The sequence below is a fragment of the Peromyscus californicus genome, unplaced genomic scaffold, assembly GCF_007827085.1.
Source record: "Peromyscus californicus insignis strain IS unplaced genomic scaffold, ASM782708v3 Scaffold_12__1_contigs__length_115047231, whole genome shotgun sequence".
NCBI lineage: Eukaryota > Metazoa > Chordata > Mammalia > Rodentia > Cricetidae > Peromyscus > Peromyscus californicus.
This window is the reverse complement of record NW_026294413.1, coordinates 72,341,872-72,364,348: the sequence shown is the minus strand read 5'-3', so window position 1 is coordinate 72,364,348 and position 22,477 is coordinate 72,341,872. Positions and strand designations below refer to the sequence as shown.

Below are 22,477 nucleotides of genomic sequence, written 5' to 3'. Positions count from 1 at the left end.
CCTCAACTCTATTCATTGGAGATTCCAACTCTTGGCACAGACCCAGCGTCCCCAAAGATTTTTTCATCCCTGTCTCTCTGGATTATTCCTTGTCCTACTGCAGCCTGCCTGAGGGATTCCCTCCTCCCACCAAACCTCCAGCTACCTAGGGACCCTGACTCTTGGTGTGGACAGGGTCCCCTTAGCTCCTCCCCAGGGCCTCTCTCAGCTTCTCCTGCTGGCCCAGCTCTATTCTTCTCTGCCACCCACCAGGGGACCCAAAGGCTTTCCTAAGATCCAGAGGTCCACAGAGAGAGCAAAAGAAAACAAGGACCAGAGTATCCACCCAACAGTGATGAGACCGGATATCAGCCTTCCAATCACCTGACTCACCCCAATCCCAGATGCCTAGACACCACCAGAACCCAGAAATCCTCCCACAATAAACACCGAAAAATGCAACATAACTGAAGCACAAGACTTCTAAATAGCAGTTATGAGTATGTCCAAGGACCTTAAAGAGAATATGAATAAATCCATTAATCAAGTCTGTGAGAACATAAACAGTGGAACAAAATAATGAAAGCAGTTCAATAGTGAGACTCACTAAAGTTCAAATAAACTCACTAAAGAAAACCCAAACTGAATTAAAACCGAAAATGAAAAATCTAAGAAGTCAAGCAAAAAACCCCAGTGGTAAGCCTCACCAACAGAATACCAGAGATGGTAGAATCACAGGTGCTGGTGATGAGATAGAAGAAATGGACCCCTCAGTCGAAGAAAATGTTAGATCTAAAAACATCTAGGCACAAAACATCGAGGAAATCCGGGGCGCTATGAAAAGACAAAAATCTAGGAATAATAGGAATAGAGGAGGAAGAAGACGAAACATAGGTTAAAGGTACAGAAAATAGTTTCAACATAGAGGAAAATTTCCCTAACCTAAAGGAGATGCCCATCAATGTACAAGATGCATACAGAACACCAAGTCGTCAGGACCAGAAAAGAAATTCTCCACAGCACACAATAATCACAACATTAATGTTCAGAGCAAAGAAAGTATTAAAAGCTGCAAAGGAAGAGCATCAAGTAACATGCAAAGGCAGATCCATTAGAATGGCACCCAGCTTCACAATGGGGGCCTGGACAACTGTTCTACAAACTCCAAGAGACCACAGATGCCAGTCCAGACTACTACATACAGCAAAGCTGCCAATCACAGTAGAGAGAGAGGGAGGAAATCCACCATAAAACCAAAACTAAGCAGTATCTGTCGACCAATCTAACTCTACAGAAGGCACTAGAAGGAAAACCTCAATCTGAAGAGATTAACCACACCCAAGAAAACAGAAGAATAATAATCCCAGCACATCATAACAACAAAATAACAGGAATCAATAAGCACTGCTCATTTATAACTCTTGATATTAATGGCCTCTATTCCCCGAGTAAAATAAGACCCAGAGTAACAGATCAGATTAGAAAACAGGTTCCATCTTTCTGCTGTATCCAAGAAACACACCTTACCAGCAAGGATAGACATGACCTTGAGGAAAAAGGATGGGAGAAGCAAATGGACCAGCAAAGTAATCTGGTGTAGCCCTTTTAACATCTGACAAAATAGACTTCAGGAAGTCAGAAGAGACAGGGAAGGGCACTACACGCTCATCACAGGAAAAATTCACCAAGAGGACATCACAATTCTAAACATTTATGCACTAAACACAGGGCACCCAAGCTCATAACATAAATACTACTATAGCTATAGTAATAGTGGATCACTTCAATACCCCACTCTCCCTAATAGACACGTTGTCCAGGCAAAAACTAAACAGACAAATGCTGAAGTTAAATAATGTTATAAACCAAATAGACTTAGAATATATTTATAGAATATTTTACCCAAACACAAAAGATCATACCTCCTTCTCAGCAGCTCACAGAACTTTTTCCAAAATTGACCACATTCTTGCACACAAAGCAAGTCTCCACAGATACAAAAAGCTGAAATAGCACCCTGTGTCCTATCTACTCACCATGGATTAAAACTGGATACCAACAACAATAGAAACAACAGGAAGCTTACAAACTTGGGAAAACCAAACAACTCACTACTGGGTGAAAACTTATCAAGTCAGAAATTAAGGAAAAATTTAAAACTTTTATAATTTAGTGAGAAGGAAATCACAACAAACCTATTGGACACAGTGAAAATGATTCTAAGAGACAAGTTCATAGCATCAAGTGCCTACATAAAAAAGTAAACTTGGAGAGATCTCATATTAACAACACACCTTAACAGACCTGAAAGGTCTAGAAGAAAAAGAACTAACACCCAAAAGGAGTAGAGAGCAGGAATAGTCAAACTCAGGAATAAAATCAATCAAATAGAAATAAAACAAAAATCAGAATACCAAGAACAACTGAATGAAATAAAGAGTTGGTTCTCTGGGAAAATCATAAGATTGATAAATGCTTAGGTAAATTAACTAAATGATAGAGAAGATTTAAATGAATAAGATTAGAGATGAAAAGGAGACATCATAACAGACACCGAGGAAATCCAGAGAATCATAAGGACACACTTTAAAACTCTGAACCCCATCAAACTGGAAAACCTAAAAGAAATGGATAAATGTCTCAATATATACTACCAAAGTTAAATCAAGACCAGATAAGCAACTTAAACAGACCCATAGCCTCTAGTGAAATAGAAAGAGTATTTAAGTCTCCCAATCAAAAAAAGCTCAGGATCAAAAGGACTAAATTCAGAACTATATCAGACCTTCAAGGAAGAATTAATGCCAACACTCCTCAAATTATTCTGCAAAATAGAAACAGAAGAAATATTACCTAATTCCTTTGATGAGGCCACAATTATCCTGAACCTCACAAAGGCCCAACAAAGAAAGAGAATTACAGCCCAATTGCCCTGATGAACACAGAAAATTCTCAATAAAATACTTGCAAACTCAGAGGCAGGGGGATTTTTGTAGTTTGAGGCCAGCCTGGTCTATAGAGTGAGTTCCAGGATGGTCAGGGCTGTTACACAGAGAAATCCTACAAAAAAAAAAAAAAACAAAAACAAAAAACAAGCAAACAAAACACACACACACACAACCAAAACGACAACAAAAAAGCCTTGCAAACTCAATCCAAGAACACATCAAAAAGATTATCCACAATGATCAAGTAAGCTTCATCCCAGTGTACAAGGATGGTTTGACATAAAAATATGTAAATAAATGTAATCCATCATAGAAACAGATTGGAAGACAAAAAGCACATGATCACCTCATTAGATGCAGAAAAGACAATTTTCTAAAATTTAACATCCCTTTGTGATTAAATTGTGGAGAGACTAGAGATACAAGGGACATAACTCAACATTATAAAGGCGATTTATAGCAAGCACACAGCCAACATCAACCTAAACAGAGAAAATTCAAAGCAATCTCACTAAAATCAGGAACAAGACAAAGATGCCCACTTTCTCCATATCTACTCAACATAGTACTTAGCTAGAGCAATAAGACAACTGAGGGGACTTGAGAGTTGGTTAAGAAGTTAAGAACATGGGCTGCTCTTACAGAGGACCCAAGTTCTATTCCCAGAAACCACAAGGCAGCTCACAACCATCTGCAACTCTCATTACAGGAAATCTACAGACACTCTCTTCTGGCCTCTGAAGCCATCAGGCACACATGTGGTACACAGCTATACATGTAGGCAAAATACACACATAAAATTTAAAAAATATGGCAATTAAAAGAAATCAAGGAGATACAAATAGGAAAGGAAGAAGACAGAGCATCTTTCTTTGCAGATTATATGACTTTGTATTTAAAAGACCCTAAAATCACCACTAGGAAATGTCTACATCTGATTGCCACTTTCAATAAAGCAGCAGGATACAAAATTAATACATAAAGACCAATAGTCTTCTATATACAAATGACAGAGAAAAAAAATCATGGAAACCACACCTTTCACAACAGTCTCAAAAATAATAAAATACCTTGAGAAAACTCTAATCAAGCAAATAAAAGACTTAAATAATAACAACTTTAAGATACTGAAGAAAGAAATTGAAGTACATATCAGAAGATGGAAAAAAATGTCCATGCTCATGGATTGGTAGAATTAATATAGTAAAAATGGCCATTCTAGCAAATCAGTCTACAGATTCAATGCAATCTACATCAAAATTCCTACACAGTTCTTCACAGAAATTGAAAGGACAATGTTCAGCTTCATATGGAAATATAAAAAGCCCAGGATAAGCCAGGTGGTGGTGGTGCACACCTTTAATCCCAGCACTTGGGAGGCAGAGGCAGGTGGATCTCAGTGAGTTCAAGGACAGCCTGGTCTACAAAGAGAGTTCCAGGATAGCTAAGACTGTTATAGAGAGAAACCCTGACTCGAAAAACAAAACAAAACAAAACACCAACAAAAACAACCCAGGATAACTAAAACAATCCTGTGAATAATAGAAGAATTTCTGGAGGTATCACCATTCCCAATTTCAAGTTGTACTACAGAGCTATAGTAAGAATAAGAATAAGAATAAGAATAAGAATAAGAATAAGAATAAGAATAAGAATAAGAATAAGAATAAGAATAAGAATAAGAATAAGAATAAAGAAGAAGAAGAAGAAGAAGAAGAAGAAGAAGAAGAAGAAGAAGAAGAAGAAGAAGAAGAAGAAGAAGAATGGTATTGACACACACACACACACAACTGTTGATTAGTGGAATTAAATTGAAGACCCAGACATAAGTCCACACATGTATGAACATCTAAGTTTTGAGTAAGCCAAAAATACATACGAGAAAAAAGTCAACGTCTTCTCCAAATGGTGCTGGTCAAACTGGACGGCTGAATGTAGAAGAATTCAAATAGATGCCTGTTTTTCCCTCTACACAAAATTCAACTTTAAATGGGTGAAGGACTTCAACATGAGACCAGATACCCTGAATCTGATAGGAGAGAAAGTGGGGAATAGTCTTGAACTCACTGGCACAGAAGACAACATCCTGAACAGGATACCAATAGCACAGGCACTAAGACCAACAATTAATAAACGGGACCCCATGAAACTGAGAAACTTCCATATGGCAAAGGACACCATCAATCATATAAAGCAGCAGGTTACAGAAGGGGAAAGATCTTTACCAATTATACATCCCACAGAGGGTTAATATCTAACATATATAAAGATCAACAACAACAACAAAAGCTGGACTCCAAGAAAACAAACAACCCAATTTAAAAATGGGGTACAGAACTAAACAGAGAGTTCTCAAAGATGAAACACAAATAGCTGAGAAAGACTTAAAGAAATGTACAACATCCTTAAACATCAAGGGTATGCAAATCAAAATTACTTTGAGATTTCATCTTACACCTGTCAGAATAGCCAAGATCAGTAAAACAAAGGGCAGCTTTGCTGGTGAGGATGTGGGGTAAGGGGAACACTCATCCATTGATGATGGGAGTGCAAACTTGTACAGTCATTGTGGAAACCAGTGTCACAGTTCCTTAGGAAGCTGGGAATAGATCTACCTCAGGATTCAGCTACACCAGTCTTAGGTATATACCCAGAGGATGATGCTTCATCCTACCACAGAGACACTCATCCATCCATGTTCATTGCTGCTCTATTCACAATAGCCAGAAATTGGAAGCAGTCTAGCTGTCCATCAATAGATGAACGGATAAGGGAAAGTGTGGTATGTTTACACAATATTATTTGACTGTTAAAAAAAATCATGAAATTCACAAGTAAATGTACACAGCTAGGAAAAAATCATCTGGAGTGAGGTAACCCAGACCCAAAAAAGACAAATATGGTATGTATTCTTTTATATGTGGATGTAGCATTTGATGGGAATGTTATAGTACGTATAACCACAGAAATTAGGTATAGAGTGAAGGGATTGGGGGTGGGGGTGGGGGAATCTTCCAAGGAAGGAGAAAAATAATATATAGTTATGGAGAGACGGGAAAACTAGAACAGGAGGATTAAATGGGGAGGGGGAGGGAACGAGGGCGTAAGGGAGACAATACAGGGAGGGATAACCAACACCAAGGACCGTTTAAGAGGTCATTTGGAAACTTAATACTGTGGAAGTTTTCCTTTATATATATATATGTGTGTGTGTGTGTGTGTGTGTGTGTGTGTGTGTGTAATCTAAATGGAATCATCAAATTATAGAGAGACAATGACCCAACTAGACATCTTTCTTCACCAACTAAAACTTCCAATGCCAGGAATTGGTTACAACTAGTTGAGTTGTTGGACAAATGGGCCCCATTGAAATCTCCAAACATCTCAGGCTATTGCCAAGGGCAGTTTCTCTCCATAAACTGATGGTAAGGTCCTATTGCTGAAGACAACACTTACATATCTCTTTGAACACGGAGAAGTTGAGCTGGTCCCTAACTAGACCCTTCATCCCTACAAACTAGTGTTCATAGGACTGGAAGGCACTCTGCAAGCTACTAGAGGAGAAGGTAAACACCAATCCAGCTATGAACCCTGTGATCTACAACAGTGACTGGTCTATATGAAACATTGGTGCAACAGTGGCTCAAACACTGGGGGAGTAACCAACCACTGATTGGATTTAAGGCCCGCCCACTCCATGAAATGGAACCCATGCCTGACACTGCTCAAGTGGCCAAGAACCTAAGACTAGATAGGTCATGGGTGAAGGGATTCTAGCCCACTCGAGCATGTGGCTCTGGCAGGCCTTGCCTTTCTTCCCCATTCCCTCTGCCTTGCTAAAGACTGTTAAATTACATTCCTAAAGCTAGCCACCAAGGTCTATTCCCTTATTGGGCCACTTCTTCCTCCTAAGGCTGACTACCAAGGTCCAGCAATCAGAAGCCCCCTTTGGCTCACCTAATTAACATGCCAATTAAAATTAAACACCTCATCTTAACACTGGGTTTCCCCCTTTACCTTTATAAACCGCCATTTTCCTATGTGCCACTTCTGCCTCCTCTCTGTCCAGAGGCAGTCCTTTGTCCTCTGGGACAAATATCCCTCTTGTCCCCTTCCCCTTCTCCCTCATCTTCTAGCTCCTTTACCACCACAATCTAGCCCACTCTAACACAGACCTCCTCTTTTTCTCTTCCTAAGAATGACACCTGCCATCTGCTTCCATCAGTTACTGGATGAAGGTTCTATGCTGACAATTAGGGTAGTCACCAATCTGATGACTGGATGATGGCCAGATCAGGCACCCTCTCCACTATTGCTAGGAGTCTTAGCTGGGATCATCTTTGTGGATTCCTGGGATTTTCCCTGGCACCAGGTTTCTCCCTAGCCCTATAATGCCCTCCTCTATCAAGATATGGAGCCAGGGGGGTCAAGATCATGATGGGGAAACCCACAGAGACAGCTGACTGGAGCTAGTAGGAACTCACAGACTCTGGGCTAACAGCTAGGGAGCCTGCATGGGACCAACCAAGGCCCTCTGCATGTGGTGACAGTTGTGTAGCTTGATCTGTTTGTGGGGCCCCTAGCAGTAGGTTCTGTCCCTGGTGCATAAGCTGGCTTTTTGGAACCTATTCCCTATGGTGGGATGCCTCACTCAGCCTTGATGCAGGGGGAGAGGAACTTAGTGGTAGGATGCCTCAACTTGATATGCCATGCTTGTTGACTCCTTTGGGAGGCCTTACTCTTTCTGAGGAGTGGATGGGGGGAAGGTAGAAAGGAGGTGTGTGTGGGGGGGAACAGGAAGAGAGGAGGAAGAGGAAACCATGGTTGGTATGTAAAATAAATTTAAAAATTTTAATAATAAAAATTCAAAAGAAAAATGGCACCTGCAAGGTCATTTGCTGCTGTTTTTCTGCCTGAGTCAGAAAGCAGCCACTTTAACTTTTCCTAATAAAATATCTCTCTGTGAAAACAGGTGTTTGATTGTGGTTTGTGCCTAATCCGGGGTCTGGAAGGGAGCCCCTGCTGTGTGGGAGTTCCCTTCAATGGGTCTAGGAAGAACCAAATACTCTTGTTCTGCTAAAGGAATGTTATAATGAATTGGCTCCTATAGACACTCTATTATACTGATAGATCAGTGTCTCACTCAGCCACCACCAGGGATGCTTCCTCCTGAGTAGATGGGAACTAATACAGAGACCCACAACTAGACAATGCGTAGAGAGTAAGCGACCTTGGAACACTCAGTTGTAAGTGCATGTCTTCACCAAATCCCTCCTCTCAAGGCTCAGGGAACTATGTGGAAGAGGAGGCAGAAAGATTGTAAGAGCCGGTGGGGATGGTAAAATAGTGCCTTTCAGGCCCATCAGTATTGATGGACATATGAACTCACAGAGAGAAAGCATGCACAGAGCCTATATAGGTTCAAACCCCATTGGGGGGGGGTCCCATCACTGAGAGGGAGAACTGGACATGCGCTCCCATTCCTAACCAAGAAACTATCTCCAATTGACAACCAGTTTCAACGGAAAAATCAGTTTTCTCCATTGGAGTCTCACTGGGCATATTAACCACATTTTAGGAAGGCCCCATGCCCAGTAGTAGATGGCCAACACAAAATTAACTTAATGGTGCTTTTAGTTGATTTTTTTTTTTTTTGTCTCATATTGCTTTGTTTGGGTATTATTTTTTTTACTTCACTGGTCTTTTATTTGTATATTATGGTTTCTGACTATGGTTTTATAGGTGTGTGTGTGTGTGTGTGTGTGTGTGTGTGTGTGTGTGTGTGTGTGTGTATGTGTGGACATGCCATGATGCACATGTGGAGGTCAGAAGACAACCCTAGTGTCAGTCCTAGTCTTCCATGTTGTTGGGGGCAGGGTTTCTCATTTTTCTCCAAGGTCTTTCCTGTTTCTACCTCCCATCTCGCTCTAGAAGTGCTGGGATTACAGATGCATTATATCATTTCCAGCTCGACTCGGGTGCTAGAGATCAGAACACAAGTTCTCACACTTGCATGGCAAAGGCTTTGCCCATTGAATGTCTCCCCAGACCTAACACACACTCTTAACACACCACTAGTTTGCTTCCACCAATCCAAAAGCTAAGAATGCCCCAAAAAGCAACAGAGGCCTCTAACAGAGATTTCCTTGTTGATACACCTGGCCTTCCAGATGTTGCCACTAATGAATGCACTTATACACTTTGTGATTGATAGCTCCCTTTGATCTGTTACCATAAAAACTTCACAAAACTGCTGCCATGCTGTGACAGTCACTCATATCTGGCTCCAGAATATTCTTTTATTTTTTTTGAAGCAAGAACTATGTTTGAGGATTGACATATCAAAAACAAAACAAACAAAAAAGCCATTGCCATCAGATATCAAAGATCTTGCTCCACATGCAATATAGAGTGACAAGCAGGAAAATTTAAGTAACTGAGAACTCTTTAAAATTTCTTTATGACCCAGTGAGTTTCATTAGGAACGCTCACAGTAGCATGGGTGAGAGGTCTTCACAGTAGCATGGGTGAGAGGTCTTCACAGTAGCATGGGTGAGAGGTCTTCACAGTAGCATGGGTGAGAGGTCTTCACAGTAGCATGGGCACCTTGCCCATGGCTACAGAACTGAAGAAAATGTCCCTCCCTTGCCCATCAACCATTATTTGCCTACAGATCTTTAGGGAGGGTGGGACCTCCAGAGAGTCTCCCCAATTCTTGACAGGATTTTTCACATACAAGAACATCCAAACAGTGGAAGATGCTTTGCCTTGGTTCAATCAATAGATGGTATAATATATCCATCTATTGTAAGGTTCCCATCTGGGCCATATTGGAAGGTGTCTCCCAATGAGGACTTTCAACACTAAAATCCTCATAGAGTTAAGAGTGTGTAAATGTATCACCAAACAGCTGTGAGTGAACAATAAGAAAACACAAGGAAAAACAGCACAGAGCTATCATGAAAAGGCCAAGTTAAAAGACCAGACATTAGGTATCACTATGTGGGCAAAAATCTGCAGGCATGTCATCTGGGCCTGAACGAGGCTAGCAGCCCAAGAACATCCGTAGCCATCTGCACATTTACTCCACTCTACCATGGTGAAGACTGAAAGGAGTGAGATCGTGAAAGGCCCTAAGGTCCCTCCTTGGGGACTCGGGAAAATTCTAATCCTTAGGGACACTTAGAAACTTGACCCCTGGCAAGAAAAAAAGAGCCTTCCCAGCTTCCCATGCCTCAGGCCCTTGGGGTAGGTGGTAGCAAACCCTCTGGGCAGGCTTGCTGCCCATGGCTGCTGGGTGCCCTCAGCAAGGCTCTTGTCCTTCTGCAGCCTCTTTCTCCTGGTAGTGAGGAGACTAATTCTTGTTGCTAAGAAAGCAGGGGTGGGTGAGAGGGAGAGGAGGTAGGATTGGCCTGATGCATGGTCCCTCCCTGTACCAACCTTTGCATGTTGGGACAAGTGGTTTTACTACACTTGAGGGAAGAGTGAGGACCACCAGCTTTCAGTCAGCGGCTCCCATTGCTTTGCTACACGCCAGGGTAAAGAACAGAGAATTAAAGCGGGGACTCGGGAAGAGGTCAAGGGTCCCAGGAGGGTGGGGGCTGTTCAGTGAAGGGCAGGGAGCCAAGCTAGATGGGACAGCAACTGTGTCCTTCTAGAAGCACCCAAATTTGTATTCTTCTCACAGGTCACTGTTGGTGGGAGCTCTTGCTGGCTTTTGTGCCCAGGTGGAAGTAGACCCCAGCTGGAAGATGCAGAGGCCCAACCAGCGAGTTGTCAGGAGGACAAGGGCACTGTCAGGATCAGGAGGGGGATGGCCTCTGAGGAGATGGAACGGCTAGCTGACAGGAACGCCAGGGATTGATCCTAGACATGTGATGTCCAAATGGAACTGATCACAGAAAGGACTTTAAGGGAAATCTCTTCCACAGGAGCTCAGCTCTCTGATGCTCATTGGAAAGAGAGGGGTCATTTCCTTTTGGGGCAGGATACCTTATAAGCTTTTTTTTTTTTTTTTTTTTTTTTTTTTTAACCAAGCAGCTCCTCTCAGTGTTATACTGTGGCTTCTACATCAAGTCAAGAATCCCACTGCTGAAGGAAAGTGGTGTCCCTGGGAGGCCAAGGGATTCCCCCTGCCTCAGCAGGGTCTTGGTATTCTGTAGCCTTCAAAAGGCTCCAGCCTTCAGGCCAGATGTGGAGGTACCCATCTTTAATCCCAGCACTCAGGAGGCAGAGACAGGGGGATCTCTGTGAGTTTGAGCCTGTCTGTTCTATCCAACGACTTCCAGAGCCACATAGAAAGATCCTATCTCAAAAAAACAAAACCAACCAAACAAAAAAGGGCTACCTGAGTGACACCATCCACAGAGGCCAGCAAGGAGACTGGAGCCGGGAGTCAAGCTCCCAGACTGTCTCTAATCCAGGTTCCTGTTTTAGGTGCCTCAGGAAAGTTCTGGGCCTGGCCCCAAGCAGAATGGGGCCTCCTCACCTGTCTTAGTTAGGGTTTCCGTTGCAGCAATGAAACACATGACCAAAATGCAAGCTGGGGAGGAAAGGGTTTATTTGGCTTACACTTCAGCATTCATCGCTGAAGGAAGTCAGGACAGGAACTCAAACACGGCAGGGTCCTGGAGGCCGGAGCTGTTACAGAGGCCATGGAGGGGTGCTGCCTACTGACTTGCTTCCCGTGACTTGCTCAGCCTGCTTTCTTTCTTTTTATAATTTATTTTTTATTCATCTATTTATTTTATATCCTGGCCTCTTTACCCCCTTCCTGTCCCTTTCCCCATTTCCCCTCCACACCCCCCAATCTCCTCCTCTTCTGTCTCCATCCAGGAAAGGGCAGGTCTCCTATGAGTACCAGTAAAAATTCAGCCTGCTTTCTTGTGGAACCCAGGACCAACAGCCCAGGGATGGCACAACCCACCATACTTTGCCCCCCCCCCCCACTGATCACTTAATGAGGAAATGCCTTACAGCTGGATCTCAAGGAGGCATTTCCTCAACTGAGGCGCCTTCCTCTCTGGTGACTCTAGCTTGTGTCAAGTTGACACAAAACCAGCCAGTGTGCATTATCTAAGCCCATGCTTCCATGTGTCATCTGCCAGGATGTTTCCATGCTCCAAAGTATGCAGGGAGCAACTGGGGGAGCAAGCTGCAGGAGCTGGGTGAGGGCTATGCCAAGTGGCTGTTGGCATTAGCACCCCAGCAGGGCTCCCCTGAGAACCCAGCAGCTGGATCTCATTGGGCTGTGTCTTCCGCTGCCTTTCAGTTCTCCATTCTGGTCCTTTCCTCCACACAGCAGTGTGTGAGTGAGCTTGGCAAAGCTAAAGCACATGAATTGAGGTCAGTAGGTACAGGGGCATACCACCACGCACACTTTAAGGCATGACCTCATCTTGCTAGCTGTGACAGACCTCTCACACAAGTGCAAGAATGAGCCTTCTTTCTCTATTCCTCCATACATGATGAGAATACGAGACAAAAAGACAGAAAGAATAAATGAACTACAAAGACAGGGACTGGGATGGGAGAGGGTGGGGGAGGGAGAGGGAAAGTGGGGAAGAGAAGAGGGGGAGGAGGGAGTGGTACATCTTGCAGGGCAACACATAAGGAGTCAGAGACAAAGATACACAGGCTAACAAGTCCTGAGAGGATGGAACAAAATGGAAAAGAAATGAGACAGGAATGCAAAAGGAAGAGAGAAAACGAGACAGGGAGGGAGGCACGGGGAAAATGCACACACAGAGAGGTTGGAGATACACAGGGCTGGAGAGGTGTCTAGAGAGACAGGTGAAGAGGTCCTACGTCAGAAGAGAGGCACCGGAGGGAAAAAAGAAAAGAGACGTAGGACTGAGGGGGAGAGCAGGAGAGCAGATTCAGAGACAGAAAGGGCACATGACCGTAATCCCAAAGAGACGGAGTCAGGCAGATCTCTGTGGGTTCAAGGCCAGCCTGGTCTAGGTAGTGAGATCCAGGTCTCCCAGGGGAGGAGGGAGGTAGACAAAGGACTTGGGGAGAGTTACAGGGATATAGGTAGACAGGGAAAGCAAAAGCAGCTTCAGTAAGATGGCAGCTTCTTGTTTCCAGAAGTCATTGTGAGGAAAAATAGTGGGAAAACAAGGGGAGAGGGAATGGAGTATCCAAACAGAACTGACAGGGAAAGGGGAGGACCCAGGGACCATATAAAACCCTCAACTCAGAACCCGCTTAGTGGACTCCCAGCTTAGGGCCCCACCCACCCCAAAGGGAGTTGTTTGCAATAAAGCCGTTAATTTTGCTTTCTCCGTGGCTCTATCTTCTGATTTCCCTAGATATCCAATTTTTGTCCATCCCCTTGACAACCACTAGCATCCCCATTCCGAGTCTAAAGGGGAGACGGAATAGAGGAGAAGAAGTGTGGGAGGGGAAGGAAAAGTGAAGGATCGGAGACAGACAAAGAAAGAATAAAGGTTGGAAGGCAGAAGAGGAAGAAGAGAGTAGAAATGAGGAAAGGAGAGAGGGTCAGGTGGAAATGGAGGAAGGACAGGGAGAGGGAAAGACAGCAGAGAGAGAAGTAGAAGGTAAGAAAGCACAGAGTGACAGAGAGTTTGATGGAAAGAAAAGAAGAAGGAGGGTGCCTTAGAGTTTCTACTGCTGTGAAGAGACACTGTGACCCCAGCAACTCTCATAAAGGAAACGTTTAATTGGGGTGACTGTTAACAGTTCAGAGGTTCAGTCCATTATCATGGTGGGACATGGTGGTGTGCAGGCAGACATGGTGTTGGCTACATCTTGATCAGAGGGCAACAGGAAGTCCACTGAGACACTGGGTAGTATCCTGAGCATAGGAAACCTCAAAGCCCGCCCCCACAATGACACACTTCCTCTAACAAGACCACACCTACTCCCACAAAGCCACACCTCCTAATGACTCTACTCCCTATGGGCTTATGGGGCCATTGTCGTTCAAACTACCAACAGAGGGTGAGTGGATGGGTGAGGGAGGTAGGTTAACTGATTGAGAGAGAGGTCGAGGTCAAAACAGAGGCACAGGAAGATGAAGATGAGAATAATTAGGAGAAATACAAAGAGTATTTGATGAAGAGATTATATTGGGGGGGCAGACAAGGGTATACTTAGGGAGAAAGAAACACGGCTCTTAATCCTGTGTTAGTTACCTTTCTGCTGCTGTGATAAGCCACCACTACCAAAGCAACTTATAGAAGGTAGAGTTTATGTGGGCTCACGGTTCTAGAGGGATCCGGGCCGATAAGGAGGGAACCGGGCCCGATAAGGAGGGAACACGTGGTGTGGTGGCCGGAAACAGAAACGGCCTGATCACGACCTCGAGTGCGAACAGGATACAGAGAGAGCAAACTGGAAGTGGGCAAGACTATGGGCACTCAAAGCCTGCTCCTGGTGACATACTTCCTCCCGCGAGGCTGTACCTCCTCTCCAAACAGTGTCACCAACTGGTAACCAACTGTTCCAGTCCTGGAGCCTGTGGTGGGCATTGCTTCTCCAAATCACCACAGCCTGCACCCAGCACCCAGTCTGTGTCCGCCTGGCCACTGTACGTCAGAGGCCAGCCTGAGCTATTCAGTGACTTCCACGCCAGGTTTGGCTATAGCACCACATCCTAAAACTCCTAAAACCAACAAAATAAGAAGATAAAGACCAAAATGACTCTTCAAGGTCCCGTTAGACACTATTTGGAGACAGTTTTGCCACATTCGGTTAGGAAAGGCACCATGAGATAATGTTTCTTTAAAAGAAACCTCCAGTTATGGCATTGTATGGTGGACCAGGCCTCTCGTCTCAGCGCTTGGAAGACGCAGGCTGGCGTTCAAAGGTCATGTTCAGTTACATATCAAGATCCAGAAACTGCTTGGGCCACATGAGAGTCGGCCTGAAAATGCAAAACAAAGCAAACGAGCGACCTCAAACAAGCAAACGGCGGGCGGCGGGCCTGACTTCAAGCTCATCCTAGGACCCTTTGGTTCTGGTCTTCTTAGTTCGGCTCAGTTCTTTGGCATCACTCCCTGCTGGTCTGTGTTGGAAAGGGAGGACAGATGCGGGAGGCAGGTGGGAGGTACTGTGATTTAGTCCAGAGGCAGTCAGGAGCCCGCACAGCACACTTGCAGCTCTGCAATGCCGCTCCTCGCCGTACCTTACCGTCTGTCTGACCTTAAAGAGAGCTTCACACTCCGGGGGTAGAAGTGCCTGGTAGAGAACTGGGGCGCTTGATTACATTGTGAGCTCCCTGCCGTTCGTTAGGTTGAGTCCTTTTTCTGTTCACATATTCGGTCTAGTGGCAGGAGTTCAGAAAATACAATCGCGTTTTCACGGGAGAGCAAGCAAGGGCAGAGTGAAGACCACCGAAACCACCGAAGCCCTGGGAAGGAAAACACTGGCAGCGGTGGGATTCGAACCCACGCCTCCGAAGAGACTGGAGCCTAAATCCAGCGCCTTAGACCGCTCGGCCACACTACCAATGCGCCTGTCCTCTTCCGTGTACACTAGCTATTTACATTATTCCATTCTCTTTAACTCGTGCCCTGAAATCTGGAGTTAGAGGATTGTCCTGTCCCGTTGCGCCCCCACACCGCTAGCTAGGCTCTGGAGTGAGTGGGTTAAACAGACTATCCTCCCTCCGGAGTGGAGCCCCGCACCCTGCAGGCCGCACCCGGAGCTGGACCGCAGCGGGGTGCAGCCGCAGCTCTCCTCTGCCCCGCGGCCCCCCACTGGCTGGGCGACTCCAAGTGTTTTTCTGGCCTTGGAATTGGAGTTTTTCGGTTCGGAGGGCCAGGTTCGGAGGGCCAGAGACGCATTCATCGAAAGGCCCGAGGCTAGCCCAGCTCCCGGGTGCTCCGTAAAACCCGCGTGCAGAAGCAGAGCGCGCCCCAGCCTCAGCCAGAGCTCCCAGCCTGCAGCCTGCGTCTCCCCACCGCCCCGGGCGTCCCTGTGAGAGGGCTGTCTGCAGGCTGAAGAGCCCTGTTCCCTTTCTTGAGAATCGGTATCTTGGCGTTCGTCCAGTGTGTCGCCAGCGGCTGCAGACTTGTTGTGCACTGCGTGGAAGCCGTGCTGGCTGGTGGCTTCAGGAGGAGATGACAGAGGCTCCCTTCCCTTCGGACCCAGCCCAGACTGAGTGAACCAGATCGGTGCTCCACGCATCCAGAATTCTGAGATGTTGGTGCGCTCTGGTCACATTCCCCCTCCCATCACTCCCCCTCTTTCCCGAAGCTCACAGGTCTTCCGACTTCGGGAAGAGTGGCCACCACACCGCAGATGTCACCCGTTAGCTTCTGGCGTAGGATCCACCAAACATGAACTTCCATACTCCCTGCACAGGAAAGACGTCGCGCGCCTCCTAATTGCAGCTGGTGCAAATCACGGAACATCGCTTTGTTGATCTGACACTTTTGTTCGTGCGTGGCAGTAGCTGAGAATTGACCCCACTACTATTATCTAGAAAAACGGGTGACTATCCCCGCAAAAGGCTGGGATTGGGATTGGGGAATGTTTGAACAATTTTTTTTTTCATTCCTTAAAAGGAAATTGTGGTTCCCTGGTAATATTCAAATTACATCTTCCATTTGACTAAATTCGGTATACTTAGAGGCAAATTTCCACAAAGAGGAAGCAAGCCTGGAGGCTGTATATGTCCCTGATCCTGGCTTAAGTCTTTTGCAAACAGTGCAGTCAAAGTTGAAGAAAAGGCGCCCAGACCTAACATAACTCTGTTGTTTTCTAGGGGTCATGATCCAGTTCTTTTTCTCCACCTATTAAAGAATTAAAAGGTAGGGGGGAAAAAAAATCTCAGACGCAGCGGGCAGCAACAGGTAACAAACTTTATTAGGCGTGAAGAAGTGAGCGCGCGTGCACACACACACACACACACACACACACACACACACACACCAGGGTGGGGGGACGCATACAGGAGACAGACTCCCCACAAAATGGGAAGGGGATCCAGAAACTGAAATCTGTTTTCCCCTGGAGGGCTAGGAATTTTAAGTCGTTTTGCTGGCATCGGATGGGACCATTCCTCTTGTTTTGGATTGAAGCGGGGGTTTGCTGCTGATAGGCCCAGAACTTCAGGTAATCAAATTTGGCCTTGAACAATTCTGATCGGCCTGAATCAGTCAAACAGAAGTGGAGCCAGGCTGGTAGCTTTTGTCTCTGCTCAGAGGGAAGAGGAAGAAATTTCTTAGAAGTTTGCCGTCTTTACTGTCTGTCTATGCCCCCATCCCCCTATCTGTCTGGCTATCAGAGATCTGCCTAGCTCCCGCACTTCTTTTTTTTTTTTTTTTTTTTGAGACAGGATTTCTCTGTGTAGCTTTGCACCTTTCCTGGAGCTCGCTCTGTAGACCAGGCTGGCCTCGAACTCACAAAGATCCGCCTGGCTCTGCCTCCCAAGTACTGGAATTAAAGGCGTGCGCCACCACCGCCCGGCAAGTCCCTCACTTCTTTAAGACTAGAAAATTGCCGGGAGGTGGTGGCGCACGCCTTTAATCCCAGCACTCGGGAGGCAGAGCCAGGCGGATCTCTGTGAGTTCGAGGCCAGCCTGGGCTACCAAGTGAGTCCCAGGAAAGGTGCAAAGCTACACAGAGAAACTCTGTCTCGGAAAAAGAAAAGACACCAAGAACCTAGGAATACCCAGTTCAGAGATTTTCCCGGTGATACTTTTATTATCTTCCTTCAAGAGTGCATAACTTAAAAAAAAATCATGTTTTTATTTATGGATACCTGTGTGAGCCTGCAAGAATATGTGTATTTAATGTGTGCAGGAGCCCTCAGAGGCCAAAAGAGGTCACTGGGTTCCCTGAAGCTGGAGTTATCAGCATTTGTGAGTCACCACGTGAGTGCTGGGAAGAGGACCTGGGCCGTCCAGAAGAGCAGCCATCTCTCCAGCCCATAAGTTTTGGGCATTTGTGATGGCTTCTTGAGTCTTTTCTTGGCATGCTTACCCAGCAATCTGAGTTTTGGTCCCCAGAAGTCATGTAAATAAAGATGGAAGGAAAACTGATTCCACAAAGTTGTTCTGACTTCCACAAACCTACCAGACACAAACACAACAACGATGAATAATAATAAAAACTCTGGTGGAAGGTGGCAAGATGGCTTGGTGGGACTCATTTGGTGAAAGGTTGGTCTCTGACGCCACACTCCAGCTGCAGCATTCAATGGCCCCCATACAGACAATAAAGCAGGTAAATGTTTTAAAAAGAAAACAAAAATTAATTGTAGAGCCAGGTGTAATGGAGGCAGAGGCAAAGGCAGGCTGATTTCTGTGAGTTCCAGGCCAGCCAGGACTACATAAAGACCCCACCTGAAAAAAACAGTTAAGGGCTGGGGAGATGGTACCTCATCAGCAACCCGGCACTGTTGGAGCCCACTAGGTTTCCTAGTGGCTGTACCCAACAGGACTGCATGGGAGGTTGATGGGACCACCGGCCTGGGTACCAGGTGTTTGTATGGGTCTAATCAGCAAGGGGGAGGTCTTTTGTGCCACCCCTTGGCATTGTTATAAATACCCCTTTGGAATCAAGCTCTGGGCCCGTTTGGATAAGGATCCAGGCCCTCCCGAGTCTATCCTGTGTTTTCTCTCTGCTTCTTAACTCTCTAAGTCTCTTATTCCTCATTCCTCAAGAGTTTCCGGGGTAAATAAGTGGGGAGGGGGCTGGCCCCCTACACAGCACCCACATGGATCACAACTGTCTATAACTTCAGTTCCAGGGGATCCGGTTCCCTCTTCTGGCCTCAACCGGCCCCCAGGCAAACAAGTGGTGGACAAACATACGTGGAGGCACAACACGCATACATAAACTAAGAAAAAAAAATAAAACAGAAAGTAACCTTTTGAAAAGTTAATTTTTACTTATTGATTGATCGAGACTGTCTCGCTCTCTGTGTGTGTGTGCACCCTTGGCTGGCCTTGATCTCGGGATCCTTAGGTCACAGTCCCTACAGCGAGGTTTACTATTCCCAGTTTAACTTTTTTTTTTATTTTTAATTTATTTTTGTGATCCTGAACATTGAACCCAAGACTTTGCAGTTCAGAAAAGAGCTCTGCCGTTCAGCTCTACTCCCGGACTTACTTAATTTAACCTCATCATGACCTTAGCCCATAGACTCTAAACACAGGCGTATTCTGTGAAGAGCACCTGCTATTTATCCCACCCAAACCCTGACATCTCTGCACGTCTGCCCCTTTTTGCAAATACCGAGGTATGAGTGAGTCTCCTCTCCTTTCTGTCCGCCGAATTTAAAGGCAGCAGACCTTCGCTTCCCTGCGTCTTTTACTCTTTTCTCTGTAGCCGGCGGCTTTGGGCTCGCACGGCTCTGGTGTCCTAACTCTCCAGTCTCTCCTCCCTTGAGTTTACCTTGCATGCCTTGCTCCGTGAATTTCCGTTTCCTCTTTCCCGGAGGGTCTAACGGCATTCCTGTCTCCTAGCCTGTCTCGGCTCTTGTCCCTTCGAGGAGGGTGGACCCACCATGTTCTAACAGTGTACCCTTAAATATTGGTCCTCTCGGGCTTCACTCATAATTTTCTTCTACCAGGAATCGTCAGACTTCCCCCTCACCCCGGCCCACCCCTTCTAAGGGCCTTCCACATAGTTTACTTGCAAGTTACAACTGGTATACATCTGCTTTTCATTTTTGGTTTCACAAAAATTGAAGAAAAAAAAAAAATCCCGCGGACACCAGGCACCCACGTGGTACACAAAGAAGTACGAGGGAAGAAAATAAAATAATTGTCAGGGAAGCAAATTAATAGTAGTAAAATCTGAATCCCTATCTAGTTTCTAGTGTAGAACCTAGCACAGAATTGGAATTGGAGAATTCGGAGCCTGTTGAACGAAGGAAAGAATTAAATGGCGAACTAGGGATTGCTTGTTCTGACCTGAGGGGAAGGATCTTTAAAGAGGCATGCGGCGGAAGTTCGGAGTCCAGGAGAAAATCCAGATGTGGGAGCGTCAGTTCCCCCCAGACTTGTAATAGGCTTTATTCCTTACGCTGGATATCTGTTTTAGATTTCACTGTCTGAAGGAAGCACCAGAGTCCTCTGATGGTGGTGGTGGTGGTGGTGGTGGTGTCGTCGTCGTCGGAGTGGTCACATTTCTACAAATTGAGGATAGTAGTGACCCCCATCAGAATCCACCACTACGCCAATCCCAACAAGCCCAGAGTCTGTAGATTGAATTCCCATATTGCATACGGGAACAGAGTGTATACGGGAATATACTGTAAATGGGAATGGACTAAAATATAATCCAAGTTTGCCATTTTTCCTACAGTCGGGCGGCCGAAGAGCCAGCAAAATTATCCTTTTGTAAGAAAGAGAGAAGAGCGCTTTCCGTGTGGCCCTATAGCTCAGGGGTTAGAGCACTGGTCTTGTAAACCAGGGGTCGCGAGTTCAAATCTCGCTGGGGCCTACGCCTAAGCATACTTTTGAGGAGGCTTCCTGAAAATATGGTGTTGCTCACCTCTCAGCCTTCTGTCCATTGTTCATTTTTAATTCTACTCCTGGCGCTCGAGTGCGGTCCCTCACCCCCCCCCCCCCCCCCCCGAGTTCTCTGCACCCTGGGAAGGCAGGGTCTCTGCCTACAGCCTGTTACGCGTAGGGAGGGAGGGAGGGAAGGAAGGAAGGAGAACGGGCCTCCTCCCGGGCCGTGGGATCCCGATACCTCACAGTCTGGAGCAGGCAAGAAAGCATGGTCTGAACTCACAGAGGCTGTGGTTATGGCTTCCTTTTTAAAAAGAATGCTTTTTCTCCAAGGAGAGCTTTTTTTTATTTTTAGGATCTGAGGTTGAACTTGGAAAACCTCACGCTGGGCCACGGCGCTACCACCAAGCCGCGCCTCCAGTCCCCGGGTTTCCGAGCTGCCGTGGCATCCCACCCCTCCAGTCCCCGGGTTTCCGAGCTGCCGTGGCATCCCACCCCTCCAGTCCCCGGGTTTCCGAGCTGCCGTGGCATCCCACCCCTCCAGTCCCCGGGTTTCCGAGCTGCCGTGGCATCCCACGCCGTCCCGCCCGCAGACTGGGTGCGCAGAATGCCGCGCGGTCCGGGTGCGGAGCGCACGGTCTCAGATCTCTGGTGTGCGCGTCCCCGCATGCAGGCGTGCATCCACCCCGTAGGCGAGCATCGGCAGCTCTGGCTGCGTCTGGCAAGGCCGGGTGGGGCAGGACGGCGGCCCTGGTGGGGTGTCTGCAGCTTTCGGCACATGGGGTGCTGTCGGCAGGGCCGAGCCCCCACCGCTAGGTGGTTACCGACCCACTGAATACGGCTTTCTGTGGAGACGGTGTCGTGCTTCCCTTCGATAGCTCAGCTGGTAGAGCGGAGGACTGTAGGAGCGGTTGCAGCCATCCTTAGGTCGCTGGTTCGATTCCGGCTCGAAGGAGTAGCCTGTCTTTTGGGCTCTCCTTAGTTGAAGGTCTGAAGATAGATCGTCCTGACCGACAATCCCCTTTCCCGAGAATGGACACAGTAAGTTAGCTGTCCTTGCCCGGTCAGCAGCATCGTTAGAAACAGAAAAACAAGACTCTTGGCCCTTGGCTCCTGGCCCTCTCCTCATTGTTTACTTTTAGTTTCTAACTGAGCCTAGCCTGCTGCCCTATGTCCTAAGCCCAGACACCAAAGACCACAAGGTAACAGAACCTTGTGAACATGCTTGTGTGCATGTTCTCAGTCCTCTGATGGCCCGCGGGACTCTGGTTTGCGGGGGGAGAAACAAACAAACAAACAAACAAACAAAAAAACCATAACTGACCCCGGTGATTGCCCCACTAACTGGCAAAGAGGCACTTTATTCATTTAGGTGTTTGTGTAGCTTTTGACGTGAGTTGGACATGAGACTGCAAGAGTACAAAGTTCAGATGGGTCCAACTCTTTAAACAAAGGAAGTGAGGTTGGAAACGCAATTCCTAATCAGGAAGACTGCGGGGTGCGGGGGTGGGGGGGTCTGCAGACTGTCAGAGCCTGAGCAAACGGATTCTCCTCCAGCCTAGCTGGCCACCCGCAGCCTCCTCCTGCCCCCAGTGTTGTGTGGCTGCAGGGGTGGTTTGCAAGTGCGCGGAACGCGTCCTGCGCCTGTCGGAGGCTCCTGACTCCACTGTTCTGCAGCCGAGCTCCACCCGGAGCGGGCAGCGCCAACCCGGCTCGCCTCTGGCTCCTGGAATAAACGGGCGTGTGACTTGAAATCTGAAAAGCTACCTCCTCTGATCCCATTCTGAGCCTAGAGTTGTCCGGCATGTGGATAGAAACTAAGAGGGCACAGGCCCAGAATTAATGGATGGGAATTGACAAAGATGAGGTGATAGTGAAATAATACGAAAGAGAATGCCCCTGTGAGGAGAAAAGAGAGAAAAGAAACTGCAGCCTAGACCTGACAGCTGCCCAGCGCCAAAATGTTTAGCGTAGACTGAGGGATTGCAAATAATATCACAATATCACGGCTCGTTGGTCTAGGGGTATGATTCTCGCTTTGGGTGCGAGAGGTCCCGGGTTCAAATCCCGGACGAGCCCTGTAGTTTTACACTTCCTTTCTTTAGTAACTGGAAA

At 46.5% G+C, this 22,477-nt stretch overlaps 4 non-coding genes across 4 annotated transcripts; 3 read left to right on the top strand and 1 right to left on the bottom strand.

The window, feature by feature from the left end:
* Nucleotides 1-15,319: 15,319 nt before the first annotated feature.
* Trnal-uag (transfer RNA leucine (anticodon UAG)) lies at nucleotides 15,320-15,401 on the bottom strand. Its single transcript has one exon. It is a non-coding gene; the product is annotated as a tRNA-Leu (tRNA).
* Nucleotides 15,402-20,278: 4,877 nt separating this feature from the next.
* Nucleotides 20,279-20,351, top strand: Trnat-ugu (transfer RNA threonine (anticodon UGU)). Its single transcript has one exon. It is a non-coding gene; the product is annotated as a tRNA-Thr (tRNA).
* An 879-nt stretch (nucleotides 20,352-21,230) lies between these two features.
* On the top strand, nucleotides 21,231-21,317 carry Trnay-gua (transfer RNA tyrosine (anticodon GUA)). Its single transcript is given in 2 exon segments — nucleotides 21,231-21,267; nucleotides 21,282-21,317. It is a non-coding gene; the product is annotated as a tRNA-Tyr (tRNA).
* Nucleotides 21,318-22,369: 1,052 nt separating this feature from the next.
* On the top strand, nucleotides 22,370-22,441 carry Trnap-ugg (transfer RNA proline (anticodon UGG)). Its single transcript has one exon. It is a non-coding gene; the product is annotated as a tRNA-Pro (tRNA).
* Nucleotides 22,442-22,477: the final 36 nt, after the last annotated feature.